This window comes from Mustela nigripes, chromosome 2 (genome assembly GCF_022355385.1).
Source record: "Mustela nigripes isolate SB6536 chromosome 2, MUSNIG.SB6536, whole genome shotgun sequence".
Lineage (NCBI taxonomy): Eukaryota > Metazoa > Chordata > Mammalia > Carnivora > Mustelidae > Mustela > Mustela nigripes.
Genome location: NC_081558.1, coordinates 145,535,072 through 145,558,139, shown reverse-complemented (window position 1 = coordinate 145,558,139; position 23,068 = coordinate 145,535,072).

Below are 23,068 nucleotides of genomic sequence, written 5' to 3'. Positions count from 1 at the left end.
TCACCATACCTATTCAACTGGTTAACCTTTCTCAAAATGAGTAATGTGGTACACAAGCGAAGTTTTAAAAGATCAAAGGTAAATTAATTTTTGGTTGGAAAAAAGTAATTAAGATTTACTCGTGTGTTTTGGAAAAATTCACTACGTTTTATAGCATTACACTGCAAATTAATCCCTGATTAATGCTCGTTTGTTTTCATGCTTGATCTCTGATACTAGGAACACAATACTTTTCCCCATATGTTTTAGCTTTTATTCATACAGAATGTATTAGTTTTACATAATAAGGCATCTGACAATTTTCCAATTTTTAGATGCATAAGAAGTTGGAATTACCCTGAAAGCCTGCCAGTTATACCCAGTTTTATCACACTTATTTGTTCTAATTGGAAATGACTTTCTTCTTTAAATTTTTTAACTATTTAAAATTGTTAGTTTTCTTCAGCTGTCATTAAAATTTACATTAACATTGGAAATACTTTAGAAATGTATAGTGGCTTTAATGATGTTTATTGTATGTGAAACATTAAACAGATCTCAATAAGAAATTCCAAAAAATCATGTGTATTTTGTGACCAGATGAATACCCATATTGATTATTAATTTCTCCTTTTTCATTACTTCCTCATTTCTCCACAAAGGTTTGTTAAGCATCTTTTATATATAAGGCATTGTTCTAGGTAGTTTTTACTTAAATCCTAAGTACCCCTCAGATTTATAAAAATGTATTAATGATAGTAATCACATTGATATTTGCTGTTTAATTCTTTTTTCAATGCCCATTTACCTCCTGATCAAGCTTGCAAATATTTCATTTCATGGAACTTTTGTACTCCAAGAAAACAGAAAAGTTTCTGGTATCTTCTCCAAGCTTTCCTGCCTCAAAACTTTTAACCATACAGTTTTCATAAATGAAAATGTCTCATCTCTTTACCCATTTCTTTATATCCTTGCAACAGAGAGTGTAGGAGTAGGAGGTCTCACCATTTCTTGTCATTCATAAACAAAACCGTAATAAACTAAAAGTAGAAAATAGAAGGGGTCCTAAAAGTCATCTCTTCCTCCAATGCTGTTTTGAATCTATCTCAACAAAGTGAGAATGAAGACCGGTGAGTGATTCTTTGGAATTCATGCTCTTCAGCATCCATTCCACAAAGAACCAGGTATTGGCTCAAGGCAAGTGGTTTGGTAATGGGTTCAGTGATGATCCTGGGGGAATTGTAGAAAATTGGAGCTACAAATTTGGAAGATGGAAGGAAAAGTGCTAGGAAACTTTCAGGTTACCATCAGTGGGACATTCTCACCAGCACTATCCATAAAGGTCTACTTAATTTGGTATTTGTTGCAATTTTTGGATCCTCAGGCAGATTGTATAAAACACGAGCCAAAAGAATATTTGGTCAATAAGGGATATGGTGACTGAATAAATGTCAAAGACAATAACAACACAAGAATAAACTTCTGGGAAATGGGATAGCTTTCCAAATATACGGAGACCTATTGGTAGAAAAGAATCATTCCAAATTGTGGTAAAGTTCAATTGCATCACTATATACTTAGTATAAGAATAAGAATATTGATATATGGAAGTATTACCGATGAGACTACAGGTTTCAACTTATACCCATCCATAAAAATATAAATGTACATGAAGTCATATCCTAAAACCAGAAAAATGAGAGAAGGCTTCTTATAGGAAGAGGAATAAAGAAGTGGTTCAAAGCATGAATGCTAAAGTCAGGCAGGTCTCTGTTTAAATCCTAGGTCTACCTTTCTTACCTTGGGCAAATTATGTCACTTCTCTAAGCTTCTGTTGTCTCATCTGAGTAATGAGAATAAGATTAGTTCCTGCTACATAAACTGGTAGTGACTATTCAGTGATTAGCTGTGAATTAATTTTATTGTGTTTTTGGCTTTTTATGTCTCTTCTATAAAGTGTGTAGTCATGAAGCTGATTCATTAATATGAAGCTGTATACAAATAATTTAAAATTCGTTTTGGAAGTGTAACTGGAAAATGAAAATCCCCAAAACACAAATGAAATGAGATAGAATCATTTGCTTAGATCTTTTTACTTCCTCTAAAGTATATTTATCCTGCATCTATTGATAATAATATTGGAGTAAATTTTAAATAAGGGCTAGCATGCAAATATAATGCATCATATATTCCATTAAATAATTATTTACTGAGTACTGCATTAGTTTCCCAGGGTTGCCATAAAAAGTACTATAAACTGAGAGTCTTATTACTCTATATCACATTTTCTAAGCAGTGATAATGGTGTGCACAGGCCTCCAATTATAGAATTAGACATGGTCCTAAGTTGGCATACTGTCAAATTGGACATCGACCTGATGCAAACAAACATTAAGAGGATGTGAATAATAATAGAGAATAAAGCTCAATGAATATTTTCATTATTCTGTTTCTAGTATTGCTTGTATTATAAATGTTGAAATTCTGAGAGAGTTAAAGAGGAAAAAATGGAAATTCCTATGTAGACCTATGGAGGAAATTAACACACACTTTTTAGAACATTTCAACCAATTTAGAGGAAAAATTAATTTCTCCCCAATAACCTTCCAGTTCCACTCTTTTTTCCTGTTATTATGTGATTTTATGTGTATTGTTTAAAAGAAAAAAAGAGTATCATTATTGTATATAATTTACAACATGCTTTTTTCACTAACAGTTCTATTACATGCTGAAAATTATATGTTAAATCTCTTGTATTTTATTCTATTAAATCTGTCAGATGCTGGTTTTTTTTTTATATTTTAAGGCTATGTTATTAGGTGCATACATATTTATGATTGTTAAAACTTCTCAGTAGATTAAAACTTTTATCATATAAAATGTCTATAGCTAGTTCTACTAATACTTTTTGCCAAACCTATTATTCCTGATATAAGAAAACTAAATTAACTTTCTCTTTAATGTTTCATTGTGTACATTTTTTTACCATCCTATTCTTTTAAGATTTCTGTTTTCACTATTTAAGGGTGTTTATTGTAAGCAGTATGTAAATGAGTTTTTGTTTTTATTGTATCTCACTTTTTAATTTTTTAAAATGGAGTATTACCTATTTAATGTAATAATATTTTAACATTACTTCTACCCTTTTAGCAATTGTTTTGTATTTGTCCCACCTAATTTTATTGAAGCTTATGATTTTTTAAAATTAAACTCTTTATTTTGAGGTAGTTGTAAATTCACATGCATTCCAGAAAGTAATACAGAGAGATCACATGTATCTTACCCAGTTTGCTTCAATGGCAATATCTTGCAAAACTCTAGTACAATATCACAACATGGATATTGACATTGATACAGTCAAGACAGAAAACATTTTTTCACTGCAAGGATCCCTCATATTGTCCTTTTATAGTCACATCAGCTTCCTTCATACTCCCACCCCTTCCTTACACCTGACAACCATGATATGTTCTCCATTTCCATAATTTTGTCATATCAAAATGTTACATAAAAGGAATCATACAATCTAATCATGTAATCATTAGAGACTGACTTTGCTCTGGCCATTCATCCAAACTGTTGTGTATGTATATCAGCAGTTTATTCCTTTTATTACTGAGTAATATTCCATGATACAAATATACTGCACTTTGTTTAACCATTCAGCCATTGAAGGATATCTGTGCTACTTCCACATTAAAGCTATGAACAATATATTCAAGTGTTTATGTAAATATAAGTTTTTTTTTTTTTTACGTCTCTGGGATAAGTATCCAGAAGTGTAATTTCTGGGTCATAGTGTAGTATATATTTAGTTTTTTGGGTTTTTTTAAGAAAATGCTAAGTTGTACCACTTTACATTCTCTCCAGCAACCCGGTGATCAAGTTTCTCAGCATCCTTACCAGCATTTGGTGCCATATATATATATATATATATATATATATATATATATTATATATTTATATAGTATTTTATGTTTTATATATATAATATATTATTTTATATATTATATATATTTTTCTATATATATATAGAGAGAGAGAGAGAAAATTTTAGCTGTTTTGGTAGGTGTATAGTGATATACACTGTATATCACTTGGTGTATAGTGATATAGTGATATCTCATTGTGGTTTTAATTTGTATTTGTCTTATGCCTAATATTGATCATCTTTTCATGTGCTTTTTTTGCCATCAGTATATTTTCTTTAGGGAAATATGCCTTCATGTATTTTCCCCATTTTTAATTGGATTGCTTCTTTTTTTACAGTTGAACTTTGAGGGTTCTTTATGTATTGGTGATACAGTCTTTTTCTGGATATAAGGTCTGGAAACATTTTAACCAATTCTGGTACTTGACTTTTTTTATTCTCTTCAGAGACTTCTACAGAGCAAAGTTTTTAATTTTGATAATGTCCAATTTATAATTTGCTTTTCTTTTATGGATCATGCTCTTGGTGTTGTCTAAGAATTCTCTGCTTAACTTTAGATCCCAAATATTTTTTCCTATATTTTTCTGGAAGTTTCATGCTTTACCTTTTATATTTAAATCTTTAACTCATTCTGAGTTAATTTTTGTATCAGGTATGATGCTTGGTTAGATTGTTTTGACTCTGGGTGGCTAGTTGCTTCAGAATGAATTGTTGAAATGTTCTACTTCCTCCACTGAATTGTTTTACACTTTTGTTTAAAAATAATTTGGGCAATTTGTGTGAGTCTATTTCTGAATTCTCTATTCTGTTCCACTTATCAATGTGTCTATCCCTCCACCAATATCACACTTTCAATATTTTAAAATTGGGTAGAATAGTTCCTCCCATTATATATCTTTTCAGAATTATTTTAGCTATTCTACTTCTTTGCCTTTCTATGAAATTTTTACAATAATTGTGTATACTTACAAAATACCTTGCAGGAATTTTAATAGAACCTGTGTTAAACCTTTGTATCTGGGGAAAACTAATATCTTAGTACATTGAGTATCCCATTGCAATTCCATATGTGTAAACACATTATGTCTCTTTGTTTAGATTTTTAAAATTCATTTATCAGCATTGTGTAATTTTCAGTATAAAGGTTCTGTACATGTTCTTTATAGATTAATACCTAACTAGTTAACTTATTTTTGAGTTATTATAGATAGTATTACATTTCTAATTGACCTCTATGTATTGATTGCTATGGTATAGCAATGCATGTAATTTTTGCATGTTTATTTTGTTACCTGAGAACTTGCTGAATTCACATACAGGTTAAGGGTTTTTTTGGTAGACTCCTTAGAATTTTCTACATAATCATATCATCTACAAATAGGGGCCATTTTATTTCTTCCTTTATCATCTGTATATGTTATCTCTTCTTGCTTTTTCACCCTAGCTAGAACTCTACAACTGTGTTGAATAAGAGTGGTGAGAGTGGCCATGTTTGCCTAATCCCTGAACACTGGGGGGAAGTTTTCAGTCTTTCACCATTAGGGGCTTTGTTTTGTTTTGTTTTGTTTTCTTTTCTTTTCGTAGATGTTCTTTATCAAGTTGAAGTTTCCCTTTATTTTTGTTTTTCTGAGAGTTTAGTCATGAATGGGTTTTGAATTTTATCAAGTTCTTTTTCTGTATCAACTGGCATGATCATGTGAAATTTCTTCTTTATTCCTTTTAAAATGATAGGTTACACTAATTTTTTAAATATGTTGAGTCAGCCTGCATCCCTGGAATAATCCCCACTTGGTCATGGTGCATAATTTTTATATATACTGTTGAATCCTATTTGCTAATATTCTGTTAAGGATTTTATTGTGTCTCCATTTATGAGAAATATTGGTCTTTAGTTTACTTTTTTGTACTGATTTGATATTAAAGCAGTATTTGTTTCATAAAATTAATTGGGAAGTGTTCCCTCCTCTTCTGTCTCTGGAAGAGATTCTGTAGAATCAGTTCTTCAACATTTGATAGATCTCCTGTGGAACAACCTGGCTCTGGAGATTTCTTTTTTTGGAAAATTTTTAAATTTATGAGTTCAATTTTCTTAAAAGTCATAATGATATTCACATTATCTATTTCATTCTGAGTGTATCATGATAGTCTGTATTTTCTGAGGAAGTGGCCCATTTAGCCTAGAGTATCCAATTTATGTGTTTTGCATTCTTTATTATTCTTTTGATGTCTGCCTAGTCTATACAGTTTTCCCTTATTCCATACCTGATATTAGTAACTTCTGCTTTTCCTTTTTTCTTTTTCAGTCTTGCTGGAAGTCTGCCATGTTATTGAGCTTTTCATAAAATAGTTCTTTGCTCGTTGATATTCTTTGTTATCTCTCTGGTTTTGTTTTGTTTTTTATTTCATTGATTCTTTATTTCTGTTTGCTTCCTTTGAGTACATTTTGTTCTTTTTGAAGGTTCTTGAGGTGGAAAATTAGATTATTAAAATGAACGCTTTCCTCTTTTACAAATGTATACATTCAGTGCTATAATTTTTCTCTTAGCACTGCTTTAGCTGTGTCCCACAAACTTTGATTAGTTTTATTTTCATTTTCATTCAGTTCAATGTATTTTTTACATTTTTCTTGAGATTTTTTTTTCTTTAATCCATGGATTATTTAGAATTGTGTTTAGTTTCCAAAAGTTTAGGATTTTTTCTATCTTTGTATTGTTTTTTGTTTAATTCCATTATGGTCAGAGATTGCACCCTGTATGATTTCAATTCCTTTAAACTTTTTGAAGGTAGTTTTATTGCCTAATGTAAGGCCTATCTTGGTACACTTCTTGTGAGAACTTGGAAAGAATCTGGCTCATCTATTCTTGGACAAAGTGTTATAAATGTAAGATGTTGAACCCTTTATCTTTGTTAATTTTCTACCAAGTTAGTCTATCAATTGTTGAGAAAGATGGGTATTTCTGTTTGCCTGTTAAAGATTTATTTATTTATTTGTTTGTTTGTTTATTTAAGTGAGAGAGTGGGGGAGAGGCGTAGAGGGAGAGGGAGAGAGAAACCCAAGCAGACTCTGTGCTTAGCTCAGAGCTCCATGCATGGCTTGATCTCATGATGCTAAGATCATGACCTGAGCTGAAAGTCTGATGTTTAACCAACTGCACCACTCAGGAGACACCTATATTTGTCTATTTCTCCTTTTGGTTCTATGGTTTTGCTTCAAATACTTTGCTGCTGTGTTTTTTAGTGCAAACACATTTATGTTCACTATTTATTGTTGATAAATTAACACTTTTATCATTATATAATGTCACTTTCTGTCTCTGATAATTTTCTTTGCTCTAAAGTCTACCTTATATGATATGTGTATAGGTATTATTGTTTTCCTTTGAGTAATATTTGCATGATATATCTTTTCCTATCTTTTAATTTTCAACTCTTTACCTTTAACCCACTGTCTGTAGTGAGTTTCTTGTAGACAACACATAGTTGGGTCATGTATGTAATCCAGTTGCCAATCTTCTTATTTTAATTGCATATTTTCTCCATTTACATTTAATGTAAGTATTTAAACTTTACAGTTTGAATCAGACATTTTATTTTGTTTGTTTTGCTATTTATTATGCTTTTGTTCTCTGAGTTTTTTCTGATTTGTGGTTTTCTCTCCATCAATTTTGAAAAATATTCAGCTATTATTACTTCAAATATTTTTCTGTTCTTTCTTTCCTTCCTTCCTCTCTCTCTCTCTCTCTTTTTTTCTTCTTGTGGTATTCCTATAAAATGTATGTTACATCTTCTGTAATTGCAGTACAATTTTGCATAGTCTGTTTTGTTTTTCTTTTTTCTCTTTTTAGTTTAGTTTTAGAAATCTCTATCAACATTTCTTTAGATTCACTGATTCTTACCTTGCTTATGTCCAATCCTTGGTGAGCCCATCAAAACATTCTTCATTTCTCTTCTAGTTTTTTTGAATTTAGGAAGTTCTTTCTTATTCTTTCTTGGAGTTTTCATCTCTCTATCTACATATCCCATCTGTTCTTGCATATAATCGGCCATTGCATATAATTGGCTATTATATGGAATAGTTGATATCCTTCTTTTCTGCTAGAGCCCTTAGCATGTGAACCATAGTTGCTTTAAATTCCCAGACTGATAATTACAACATCTCTGTCATATCTGAGTCTAGTTCTGATACTTTTTCTGTCTCTTCAAACTGTGATTGCTCTTTTAGAGTATGCATTGTCAATTTTTGCTGAAAGCTAAACATGATGTATTGCATAAAATGAACTGTATTAAATAGGTCATTAGCATAAAATTTCATGTCTACCTGGATAGGAATTGGGCTGTGTTTAGGGTTTAATATAGCCATAGGTGTTAGGGACAAAAATTCTGTGGGTCATTTTGTTTTTCTCTCCCCTCTTTTCTTTGGTTTTCGTAGACATATTTCTTTTTTTTTTTAATATAATTTTTTATTTTTTATAAACATATATTTTTATCCCCAGGGGTACAGGTCTGTGAATCACCAGGTTTACACACTTCACAGCACTCACCAAAGCACATACCCTCCCCAATGTCCATAATACCACCCCCTTCTCCCAACCCCCCTCCCCCCAGCAACCCTCAGTTTGTTTTGTGAGATTAAGAGTCACTTATGGTTTGTCTCCCTCCCAATCCCATCTTCTTTCATTTATTCTTCTCGTACCCACTTAAGCCCCCATGTTGCAACACCACTTCCTCATATCAGGGAGATCATATGATAGTTGTCTTTCTCCGCCTGACTTATTTCGCTAAGCATGATACGATCTAGTTCCATCCATGTTGTCGCAAATGGCAAGATTTCATTTCTTTTGATGGCTGCATAGTATTCCATTGTGTATATATACCACATCTTCTTGATCCATTCATCTGTTGATGGACATCTAGGTTCTTTCCATAGTTTGGCTATTGTGGACATTGCTGCTATAAACATTCGAGTACACATGCCCCTTTGGATCACTATGTTTGTATCTTTAGGGTAAATACCCAATAGTGCAGTTGCTGGGTCATAGGGCAGTTCTATTTTCAACATTTTGAGGAACCTCCATGCTGTTTTCCAGAGAGGTTGCACCAGCTTGCATTCCCACCAACAGTGTAGGAGGGTTCCCCTTTCTCCGCATCCTCGCCAGCATCTGTCATTTCCTGACTTGTTGATTTTAGCCATTCTGACTGGTGTGAGGTGATATCTCATTGTGGTTTTGATTTGTATTTCCCTGATGCCGAGTGATATGGAGCACTTTTTCATGTGTCTGTTGGCCATCTGAATGTCTTCTTTGCAGAAATGTCTGTTCATGTCCTCTGTCCATTTCTTGATTGGATTATTTGTTCTTTGGGTGTTGAGTTTGCTAAGTTCTTTATAGATTTTGGACACTAGTCCTTTATCTGATATGTCGTTTGCAAATATCTTCTCCCATTCTGTCAGTTGTCTTTTGATTTTGTTAACTGTTTCCTTTGCTATGCAAAAGCTTTTGATCTTGATGAAATCCCAATAGTTCATTTTTGCCCTTATAAAATTGATAAACCCCTGGCCCGACTTATCAAAAAGAAAAGAGAAAGGACCCAAATAAATAAAATCATGAATGAAAGAGGAGAGATCACAACTAACACCAAAGAAATACAAACTATTATAAGAACATACTATGAGCAACTCTACGGCAATAAATTTGACAATCTGGAAGAAATGGATGCATTCCTAGAAACATATAAACTACCACAACTGAACCAGGAAGAAATAGAAAGCCTGAACAGACCCATAACCAGTAAGGAGATTGAAACAGTCATTAACAATCTCCAAACAAACAAAAGCCCAGGGCCAGACGGCTTCCCAGGGGAATTCTACCAAACATTTAAAGAAGAACTAATTCCTATTCTCCTAAAACTGTTCCAAAAAATAGAAATGGAAGGAAAACTTCCAAACTCATTTTATGAGGCCAGCATCACCTTGATCCCAAAACCAGACAAGGATCCCACCAAAAAAGAGAGCTATAGACCAATATCCTTGATGAACACAGATGCAAAAATACTCACCAAAATACTAGCCAATAGGATTCAACAGTACATTAAAAGGATTATTCACCACGACCAAGTGGGATTTATTCCAGGGCTGCAAGGTTGGTTCAACATCCGCAAATCAGTCAATGTGATACAACACATCAATAAAAGTAAGAACAAGAACCATATGATACTCTCAATAGATGCTGAAAAAGCATTTGACAAAGTACAGCATCCCTTCCTGATCAAAACTCTTCAAAGTGTAGGGATAGAGGGCACATACCTCAATATCATCAAAGCCATCTATGAAAAACCCACCGCAAATATCATTCTCAATGGAGAAAAACTGAAAGCTTTTCTGCTAAGGTCAGGAACACGGCAGGGATGTCCATTATCACCACTGCTATTCAACATCGTACTAGAGGTCCTAGCCTCAGCAATCAGACAACAAAAGGAAATTAAAGGCATCCAAATCGGCAAAGAAGAAGTCAAATTATCACTCTTCGCAGATGATATGATACTATATGTGGAAAACCCAAAAGACTCCACTCCAAAACTGCTAGAACTTATACAGGAATTCAGTAAAGTGTCAGGATATAAAATCAATGCACAGAAATCAGTTGCATTTCTCTACACCAACAGCAAGACAGAAGAAAGGGAAATTAAGGAGTCAATCCCATTTACAATTGCACCCAAAACTATAAGATACCTAGGAATAAACCTAACCAAAGAGACACAGAATCTATACTCAGAAAACTATAAAGTACTCATGAAAGAAATTGAGGAAGACACAAAGAAATGGAAAAATGTTCCATGTTCCTGGATTGGAAGAATAAACATTGTGAAAATGTCTATGCTACCTAAAGCAATCTACACATTTAATGCAATTCCTATCAAAGTACCATCCATCTTTTTCAAAGAAATGGAACAAATAATTCTAAAATTTATATGGAACCAGAAAAGACCTCGAATAGCTAAAGGGATATTGAAAAAGAAAGCCAACGTTGGTGGCATCACAATCCCAGACTTCAAGCTCTATTACAAAGCTGTCATCATCAAGACAGCATGGTACTGGCACAAAAACAGACCCATAGATCAATGGAACAGAATAGAGAGCCCAGAAATAGACTCTCAACTCTATGGTCAACTAATCTTCGACAAAGCAGGAAAGAATGTCCAATGGAAAAAAGACAGCCTCTTCAATAAATGGTGCTGGGAAAATTGGACAGCCACATGCAGAAAAATGAAATTGGACCATTTCCTTACACCACACACAAAAATAGACTCAAAATGGATGAAGGACCTCAATGTGCAAAAGGAATCCATCAAAATCCTTGAGGAGAACACAGGCAGCTGTGGAGAGCCATCCAGCAGATGCAAGGAGTCACGTAGACGGGAGTGCCTGAAGATTGAGGAACTGAGAATGATTGGTTTAGGAGGATGTGGGTGCGCTCGTGGCTTACGCACACAGCACCAGGAGCCAAGAGATAAACGCATGATCACCGCTAGAGAACAATAGAGTCCTGTATGGTTACATAAGGGTCCACAAGGACATTGCGTGCACGGCGTTATGATTGGCCAAATAGGGGGGCGAGGACGGGTGAACTTCGTGTATAAATACTGCTGTAAGTGCTTGGTGCGGGGCGGCCACCATTATTAAAAAAAGAAGCTTGCCACTCACCTCGTCTGCGGGTCGTTCTTGCGGGCCGAGAGCGACAGGCAGCAACCTCTTCGACCTCAGCCGCAGCAACATCTTCCTAGGAACAACGCAAAAGGCAAGGGAAGCAAGGGCAAAAATGAACTATTGGGATTTCATCAAGATCAAAAGCTTAGACATATTTCTAAACATGTTTCCAATGACTTACACTACCTTGTGGCTAACCATTTCATTACCTTAGAGTTATATGACCAATAGGAGTTGTGGTTTTTTTTTTTTTTTTCTCAAATGTAGTTCACTTACCAATGTTTTTCCTTATAGTTAATGCTTTTTGTATCTTGTTTAATTATTCCTACTCTCAGTTCATGATGGGATACTACTTTTGATGGGATACTCTTTTGAGTACTTCACTGTTTTTTCCACTTATATTTAGCTCCATGATCTGCCCAGAATTATTTTCTATATATGGTGTGAGATAGTAATCAAATTTTATATTAATTTTATGTGGATAAACTATCTCTGTAGTTTATGTTCCAAAACAGGACATTATGAGAATGAATATGGACACAATAAATAATTACATCAGTTCCAGATCATCCCCATACCAATATTGAAAGTATCTTCTTTCCTATTGCTTAGCAGCACCACATTTGTCATAAATCAAGTGTTCATGTATGCATGATTCACCATATTTGTCATAAGTCAAGTGTTCATGTATGTGTAAGGATATATTTGTCTATCCTTATATTAATACAATCCTGTATACTATATTACATATTTATAATAAGACTTGATATGCTGTAAAGCAAGCTCTTTAATCTTCTTCAAGGGTGTCCTGGCTATTCCTGACTCTTTGCAAATTTTACAATTAGTTTATTAACTTCCACACACACACAAAAAAATCCTTTTATAACACTATGAGATGCATTGATTTTATAGATACATTTACAAAAAATTGATAACTGTAAAATGGTGAGCCTTCTGATTCATGAGGGTAGTATATCTCTCCATTTGTTTAGATTTTCTTTAATATCACTTAATAATGTTTTATAATCCTTTGCAAGTTTTTTGTATCTTTGTTAAATTTATTTTTAAGGATTTATATCACTGAAAATCTTTTTAAAACTATTTTCTATTTGTTTTTAATATATGGAAATTGATTTATATATATTTGTTTCTAGAAATATTGCTAAGTCTCTTATTAATTTAAATTATTTATGTGAAAATTATTTTGGATTTTTTAAATGAAAGCAATATTTAATCTGAAAGTTATTTCTAGTCCTTTAATTTTTTTCTTCTTGATATTCTGCAGTAGATAGGTATTCTGTAATTTCAAAGCAAAGGTAGTATTTCCACTGCCATACAAATAAATAAATAAAATTTGAGAGTTTTTGCCCAAGATTACTAAGTCATGAATGTATTTTTCCAGTGTTTTCTATTATACTACATTAGTCTCATCAGCTATGAATGCATTATCACAAGATTAGAAAGACATGAAAATGAGAATTTAACATACTAAATTGTAACATCCTGCTACTTTCACCACCATAACTAACACCAATCTTATAGTAGAAGTTGGAGATAAATTAATATCATCTTCAATAATTATGTTTTGCTTTATTTTTCCCATCCTGAACTTTCTGAACATAACTAGATTCAGCAAAATTGGAAGCTCAAAAGAACCAACACTATAAGACATTCCATTTGAATTATTTTGGCATTAGAATTTATCTTAGTACAAATATTCTGGGTTTTTTTAAACTAGTTTTAGCAGTTCAAAATTATCACTTCTACTGAATCAAATTTTACTTGTATTTTTTTCTGAGAGAATGTCATGATGTGGAGAAGAGATAGATATTAATCCATGAAATTAGAAATCATGTAGTTCACAGGTTCACTGTTGGTTGGTCTGTTACTAGGGGCTCAGGCATGTGTGAATATTGTCTGGTTTTGGGGTGTTTGAAACTTTGTTCATAAGTGATGGTTTAGAAACAAGAGTATGTTTTAGGGTCTGCAGTTGGGTCCACAAACAGTGGGCCTGTTACTAGATGTGTGAATGGTGTGGCTCTGTCAAGTCCCTAGAAGGACTCCTGTGGGGTTAGTGTGTGGGTCCCTGGATAGGCAGAACTGGTCTTGAGGTGGCTGAGAGGGGCTGGAATTGAGTCCCAGGACTGCTTCAGGATTAGCAGTCAAGACAAAAGTCTACTGACCTGGCTTTAGAGGCACAAAGGGGCATGTCTCTTGCCAGATTCCTAGCTAAGCAAGACTGCCCCTGATCATAGCAAGGAGGTCCTGAAGCTAAGTTATAAAACTGTTCCAGGATCTACAGTCAGACCAATTTGTAAGCTTAACTCTGAGTGCACAGCTGGGGTTTTTTTCCTGCTGGGTCTCTTGGGGAGCAAAACTACACAGCTGAGAGGGGCTGGAGTTGAGTCACTGGCCATCAGCTGTCAGATGCTATCTATCAGTTGGTTACCTATTACTCAGAGGCACTGTTGTAGGCCTCCTAGTGGGTGTCCAGCCTGGCAGGACTGCATATGGACTATGGCTGGAAGGACTGGAGTCCAGTTACAAGGGCCATTTCAGAACCAAAAGTCGGACTGAGTTTGGTGGCTTTGCTTTCAGATCAGAGCTGAGTGGGCCCAGAGCTGGGTCACAGAGTCACTTCATGATCCATACCGTAGGCCAAAAGCTATGGGTCTACTGCTAAAGGCATGAACACACTTGACTCTTCTTTGGTCCCTCCAGCTAAAAGCAGGATCAAAGTCAAATCAGGCTGTAGGGATGGAACTGTTTTTCCAGTTTACAACTGGGACAACAGTCATCGAGTCAGCCACTTGGGCACTGGCCTGCTTTCTCAAAAAAGTCCTCCTTGGTCTTGGACTCCACTAGGTTTCACAATCTCCTACCCAGATCCCAAAGCTCTCACAAAGGCTTTTTAAAGACTTTTCTTTTTTCTTGTATGTGGCTAACAAATTATCATTGTATAGGGCGATATGAATGAGGGACATCCTATTCCATTATCTTGCTGACATCAATCCCTCTGGAGAAATTTTAATACATTTTAGCAAACAAAAGAGGCCAACCTGAAAAGCTATATGACTTTCCAAAAATGGAAAAACTATGGAAAGAGTAAAAAATATCAGAGGTTAAAAATTGCCAGGGGTTAGGGGAGAGGGAGAGATGAATAGGAGAAACTACCCTGCATGATACCACAGTACTGGATGCATTTCATTCCAAATTTCTCCAAACCTATAGAATATATGACATAAGGAGTTAACCTTGATGCAAACTACAGACTCTAGATGATAATGATGTGTCGGTATAGGTTCATCAAGCATAATCAATGTAGGCTTTTCATCTAATGGGGGATTATAGTTGGAAAAGCTATGCATTTGTGCAAGCAGGGGGTAATAAGGAAAGTCTGTGCCTTCATTTTTGTTGCAAACCTAAAACTTCCTTAAAAAATAAAGTCTATTAAAAATAACCTGGTCAGGGCCCCTGGGTGGCTCAGTGGGTTAAAGCCTCTGCCTTCAGCTCAGGTCATGATCTCAGGGTCCTGGGACCGAGCCCCTCAATGGGCTCCCTGCTCACTGGGGAGCCTGCTTCCCTTCCTCTCTCTCTGCCTACTTATGATCTATGTCAAATAAATAAACAAAATCTTAAAAAAAAACTAGTCATAAAGTTTATATAAAATGTTTCTCATACATTTATCAAGATGCTCATATATTGAAAAAAATTATAGATTTCTTAATATTGAATCTTCCTTGCATTTCTTTTTTAGAAAGCCCAACTAGATGAAGTTGAAATAATGATATTATAATATATTCATTAATGAATCCAAATTATTTCTATAGCTCTTGGACATTTTATTAAACAAAGATTAACTTTGTTTTCTGGGCAGAGAATCAAACTATTGATTAATAAAAGGTTTTATTTTTTTATATTTATTTGAATGTAAATTGTCCACTCTAGTGTTTTTGAACTATTCTCTTTATAATTTATTATTTTGGCTTTGAAAACAAATGGTGAGGACTTAATTTGTGAAAGAACCTCTTAGAGAGTTTAAATATATAAAAACTTGTGGTCTTGAATGTTTGAAAGAATTTAGCAGTGAAATTCGGTGTCTGGTGCCTTATGGAAGGTTTTTTTAATTTGTTTTTTTTTTTCCTTTTTTTCTTTTTTGTCAATTCCATCTATTAAGGTTTTTTAAAAATCTCATTAAAGATTTAGGGTATCTATATTTAGCTACAAATATGATGCATCTGCTTAACTCCAGTGCTCACATTTACTTAAGATGTACATGGTATTTTACCAGAGGAATGCTGACTGTACTGGAATGAATAGGTGCCTCTTCCCTGGATCACAGAAAGGAGGTCCAGCCCCATATGCTACTTTTCCTGGAGTAGTGGGGGGGGGGGCAGGGGATGGGGAGGTGGTCTCAGTACTGTGTCAAAAGCTGAAATCAACAAAAAAGACAGTAACATAGCACCAAATACAAAGGTTCAGTAGGATACCAACCTGGCCCTATAACCAAAATGAGGAACAGTGATAAAAGGAAGCATTGCAGGCCTTTTTAGATTTTTTTTAAAAGAAGCTGATTGATGGCAAGAAAACTTGCATTGTAACTGACATATTTCTTATTTTGAGCTATTTTGCCTTTCATTTACTCTCACACTCCATAATCTTAACTGGGGCACTGAATAAGTGTTTGCCTTCACTGGCCTTGCTGCAGGCAATCATATTTCAGAAGCCATAATTTGACAAGCAGTACTTCTGAGTAAGCTTCATTATGACTCTTATTTTATTGTGTAATAAAGTGTTGACTTAATTGTGTTTGCAATTCTTATAAGGCCAGTATTAACAATAAAAGTAAACAATAAAAATAAAACAAATTACCTTTTGTTTCTATTTCCCTCTTCTCTTTGTTGAAGCACATTTTTTGATTACTGATGAAAGAAACCTACAAACTTGGGTCAGAAAGCTCTTCAAACCTGCCATATGGAAATATTGAGTCCTTGAGTGGTCATCAGATGGCTCCTATAACAGGGTCTTCCCCAGCTCTGGAAAATTTGAACATGACTGGGTGTTGAATGGAAAGAAACTCTGTGAACAAGTCCAAAGAGCTAAGGACATTGTGCTTGAGGATCCCTCCCATCCTTAGGGAATCACCTCAGCTTCCGTGACTTCTCTGGATTACCTCAACACCCCAAACTCATCTTCAACAATTGAATACAGCTAATGAATCAGAGGAACCCATATCTGGATGCCACCCATACACAGCTGAAGAGCAGTAAGGGTGATTATCATCTCAAGTTAGTTGACATTTGCCTGAACACACACCAGAGTTTATTAACTCCTATACTACTCTGTTTACTTCCTTCAACTTTAACCCATTCTGTAATAAAATGAACTGCTAGTATGGCTTCTGACAGATGGCAAACATAGCCTAGGAAGTAGAAGGCCAGAATGCGATTTTGAATAATGGAAACTTATCCCGTGGTCAAAAGTTTCAGGAAGTAACGGGGACAAATGAGGGTTCTTATTTTCCTAACTAGGAAATGACTAATTATAAGGATAAACATGTCCTTATAATAAACAAAGATTCTTACCAAACTGATAAATCAAGGAACTAAAACTGTATCCTCCTCATGCCATTAGGACATATCTGTTTTATTTTATTTTAGTTAACATGTTGATATGATAATTGTAGCTAGATGATAACAGGCCAGGCGGGAAAATCATTTTAGGGAAGTGGTTATTTTCTTAAGTAGCAAAATATTTCTGGAATCTTTGCTGGCTATATCCAGAGCAAATTTAACAAATATCATGTTTATTAAAAGTCCCTTTGGTTTATCCCAGATTACTTTTCAAGATCTAGTACTTTCCTCCCCTTATTATTTCCTCTTCACCATGTTTTCCCTCATTTTAAATTCTCCGTTGAGACTGCTTACCAAGTCGATTATCCCCAAACTCTCACTTTATAAGTTAAAAAAATAGTATATTCAATAACCCTAGAACAAATATAATTTATAAAAATAATAATTTGCAGTGCCAGCACTTTGGAAGGATTTTTTTTTCCTCCTCTGTGAATGTGTCTAATGAGAGAATGTGTATCAGGAGGGGAATATACCATTTGGGTTCCCAGATTGCTTGCCCTATTTAGCATTATTATTTTTTTTAAGTTGCAATTAGTATTAGCCTTAAGAAATGAATGAAAATTGGTGATGAATGAAAAAGTTAATAGATGTTGGTATTGTAATTAGCAAGGGTCTGATCTTGCAAGAGCGGTTTTACAACTGTAGTCTTTGGAGGACATGCAAGTCTCCAGCCTGTCTGCCTGGAGCTTTGTACCACATGTGAGGGAAGGGTTTCAGTGGAGAGAGAATGAATTGCCCTTCTCTGCCACCCATGATGATGAGGATGTAAGCAAATGATATGGAGTTAGAGCCTCACTCAGCCTCATAGACATAGTCCATCTTTTCCCCAGACAAGTGAGAACAGAATACAATAGAAGTTTAAATGGGCTGTGGAAGGAGACATAATGCAATTGAGAAGATGTTTTTATTTCAATACAAAACATGGGGCTGTTAGACTGAAGAAAAGAAGCATCTAAATATGTTCTAGAAAAGAGTGATCCTCTTACTTGGAAAAGCAGCAACCTGAATTTTTCTTTGTGCAATTTCTCTCTCATTTGCCCAGGGGGCATCTTTATCCTTGGAGTCAATCTTTTGCCTGAGTGGCAAAGAAAACAAACTAAGTTTAGAATAAAAAGTACTAGAACAGAAGTCTAAAGAAAAAGACAAAGGACTGGGGATGAATAATGCAATTTTTTGTTCTGAGATAAGTTTGACCATAAAACTTACAATTGAAAAATGTATTTAAAACTAATAATACTCAGCTTTGGTAATGGTATCTAAAAATGACATTTCACATATATTGCTTGTGGGCATGTAAATCATTATAATGTTCATGGAGGGCCATTTGGCAGGCTACAAATGTAAAATATTAAACGCAAGAATGCTATTTGACACTAATTATAGTGTAATTATAATTATGATCTACAATTTGGAAAGCCATAACTATAATAATATATATAAAACATAGAGATATTCTTCTCAATACTGCCCAGAATTAAAAAAAAAAAAAAGAAATAAAATAACCAAATAACCAGTAACAAGGGATAGGCTAAAAAATTATGATTCATCAATACCATGAGATACTATGCAGTATTTTCAATAAAGGAGTTTAAATGCAGAGGAAATTATGAAAAGTAAAAATTGAATTATAGAGGAAGAAAGCTTTTATAATTAAGTCAAAAGTACTTTTCACTCATTACAGTTAAAAAGTTTTACCTATAGAAGTAGAAATGACCAACATGTGTAAAGAAACTGCAATCTGACAAAGACTAATTGTAACATATATGACATGCAGAAATATTGATTTATTTAATATATAAAGAGCTCTTGTAAATCAATATGAAAACAATAATCACCCAATAGTAAAATGAGAAATGTTCATCAACAGTCAATTTTCATATAAAAAAAATGCAAGTTGACAGTATGGATGCACAACCTTATGATTTTAAAATTTTAGTTAAATAGCAAAGAAGTACTATTGCTTCAATTTTCATATTGGTGGAGATTTTTTAAAAATGGTATGTTCAGTGTGGTGAGGGCGAAAGAACATAAGTGGCTTCACTCTATTTTTATGAATATGGAAAATGGTAACAAACTTGGGGATTAATATGATAATAGCTCTAAAAAATTTAAATGTGCCTATATTTTTACCCGACAATTGCATTTCTGGGCATTTATCTTACAGAAATACTAGCACATATCTTATATTTATATGCAGGATATCCATGGCAACATTGTTGGAAAAGCTAAAGATAAAAAATAAGCTAATGGTATACTTAAGCAAATTATAGTACCTTCTTTTAATGTGATATCATGTGGCCATTAAAGGGTAGAGTAGACTTACACTGTTGATGTTTGACCCTTTGAGAGTCTGTAAATAAATGCATTATTAATGGAAAAAATGTCCAGATTTTGCTTATAGTATGTTTCCATTTGTGTAAATACCTGGAAAGATAAGAGAAAAAAGCCCGAGATGGGAAAATGATTAGCTTTTCACTTAATGCAATTTTGTTCTGTGTAATTTTTTTTTACCATAAGCATGAGAGTGTTTTTCAACATAATTTTAGATTAGAATTAAAAATGAGTTTAAATATACCTAACATATTTATTTAATGTAAAAAAAGGTCTAAGTATAATTTTATATATTACATCTTTTATTATATACTTTATTTTTCATATATAATATTAAATTATATGTTATATATTATATTGTATGCAGAGTTAAGTACAGGAAAATTGAAACAGATATAATAAACATTAATGATTAGCATCTCTGGTGGAGTTATGAGTAAATTATTTTTTGTGGGTTTTTCTTTATAGTCTAATTATTTTCATAATCAAATAAACACTTGTAGAAAGATTATTGGTAGATGTTCACATGACTGTTTTGACATTTTAAGTATGCTAATTCAAATCTTTAATTCACAAAAGTTTTCTTGAAGTATATATACCTAAATATTTATTCTGTTCTACTGTTTTGGATTATTTTTAATATTTATTTATGTGAATGTTAATCCCTTCAGCTTCTCTTCTATAACAATTGCTTTTTCTAAGACTTTTTAGCCCCTCTAAAATTTCTATTTAATTTTAGTTACTTTTAAAATTCTTCTCTGTGTTTTGAGGCATTTTACTTAGTTCTCATTTTCCTTTGTTTTTTTTCTATTTAAAAAAAATTCTTTTATATTCTTTAACATCATTTTCCTCATCATCTTTTTGGACTTCAGGCAGATCATGTTTTATTTTATTTTATTATTTTTCCATTTTCTTCCTGAATTTTTGTATTTCCACTTTGAGGTCTTCCTCTAAAGAAACAAGAATTTCATTATTTTTTAAAAAATGGGTAATTATTGTTTATATATTTTTTAAAGATTTTATTTATTTATTTTACAGAGAGAGATCACAAGTAGACTGAGAGGCAGGCAGAGAGAGAGAGAGAAGCAGGCTCCCTCCTGAGCAGAGAGCCTGATGCCGGACTCAATCCCAGGATCCTGAGATCATGACCTGAGCCGAAGGCAGTGGCTTAACCCACTGAGCCACCCAGGCAACCATATTGTTTATATTTTTAAATAAGCTGATCAGCAACATTTTTCTGGTGAGTATATTTCATCTATTGGAAAGTTACACTACTTCTTTTCTTTTGTAATGATGGTGACTTCTTTAATCCAAGCTCTGCTTGTCTTTTTTTAAGTCCACTGTTAAATTAGTAGGGTTTTTCTGGATCAGCTATTTACAAGAGTTTCCTTTGGGAGAGACATATCTCATTAGTAACCCAGATGGTTGATTTTCATAATGAAAGTCTAAGTTCTTCTCTGTTGCACCACATTCTGTGTCTCTGAGATGCTTCACAGAACTCCACTTTCTCTGTTTTTATAAACCAAATCCAGTCTAGATAGAGCTCAGCAGTTCACCTCTGCTCCTGCTCTTGCTGTTTTAAAAAAGATACAGATACTTCAACTTTAGGTTATGCCCCTCATCTTCAGAAAGTATTTGCTACTACTTCTGAAATATGTAGTGACAGCCTTCTCACAGTCTTCTCTGCTACTTTTTCTCTCTGCCTTCTCTGCCTCCTTCCATGAGGCTCTTTCATCCCATTTTCAGACATCTCAAAACTGACTTGGCTCATGATAGGGATTGAAATAAATAAATAGATTAATGCATTGACCTAAAAATTATTGAGTAAGCTTCAATACTCACCACTCATCCTTGTATTGCATAGGTTTGCAATTTCTCTAAGGCAGTTGGATCACAGTCCAAATAAAAATAATTTCAGGAAGAAAATTTGGATATTTGTTTAAATCCTGCCTATTTAGGAATGTGTATTATGAATGGGTTTTATCCCCTCAAAATATAAAGGCAATCTTTGTTGAATTCTTGCATTTAAAATGCAAGAGAAAGATGTCTTAAAAAAAGAAAGAAAGAGAGAAAGAAAAAAAGGTCTTAAACTCAAGTTTTCTTTATTTATAAGCAGCCTAATGTATTCTCTGGTCATATTGTTTTTAAAGATGGACTGATTAAAGTAATTGTATTTAATATGGTTCTAGTTCTGCTATATCTATAGAACTTTATCAAAATTTATTTCCCAGACTCTAGGACTTTTGCTGATTTTTACTGAGTTTATTGATTGTATTGGTGGTGATGTGGTCAGGGATCAGTAAATGTTTATACACCTAACAACTAGAAATGTATTCAGATGAGGATGCTAAACCTCAAAATATTTATGTAACTTCTATTTTAGGGTATTCTTTTACATGGCAAATAGTTGACACCTGTAAATGATTTATTTCTTTTTCCAAACCACCGTACATTTTCCAACTTTAGTAAGAAAACAGAAAAGTTGGTGAAGAACCCAGGAAATCAAATTTTATTCCAAAGAAATTTATGAACAAAAATGTTCAGGGAATTTCATGTTTGACCAATAATCTTACTTTGAAATTAATTCCAAAAGAGGATTCTCAAATTTTCTTAATTGCTGGAATCATTATTGAAGTAAACATGCACTATCTCAAGATTAGTCTCTTTATAAATAGCAGTTATGAGGGTTTTTATGTTCAAATATGCACCTAAAAATCAATCCCATACTTGACAGTCACATCTCAGGTAAAATTACACAGAAACAAATTATTTAATACTTATTGAATCGTATTCTTCTTCTAGTTCATACTCTATTCACTGTTTCAGTGAAATAAATAGACCTTTAGTTGCCTGACTTAATTCAGCTTCCAAAGTGCTTGGCTTCATCCCAGAAAGTAGTTTACACAGTGACACTTTACAAGTGTTAAATAGATATGAAGAGGTACTTGTATACTCACAAGAGCATACATCTGCTAATAACTGGAATTGCCCTCAGAGCCTGCAGCTCTTTATTGACCGTTTTTAATAGTGCAAATTTTCATCTTTTTAGGATAGTGCTGGTTTTTATGTAGTCAACCAAAAATTGTCTGATAGCATTGTATGATTTCCAAAATTCACAAAAAATCTTCTAGTAAACTAAAAATAATCTTATACTAAATTGCAACTTTATGCTTCATTGAAAATGTAAATTAAGAAACCATAGACATTTAAGACTATAGAGCAAATAATTCTTTGTGTTTAAATGCATTTCTAGAACATGATACAATATTTTAAATTGAAGCCCAGTAATAAATATTTACTCACATCTTATCTTGTAATGAATTTTAATGTCTATGCCCAAATAAACTATAATCAGTCATAGTTAATATATAATTTAATTGAAAACAATTATGAAAGTACATATTCATATTTAAATTTAAGATTTTACCCTTTTTTATTCACTAGTAAGCTTACATGGTAAACTATCTCTATTTACTCCTACTACTAAGATCT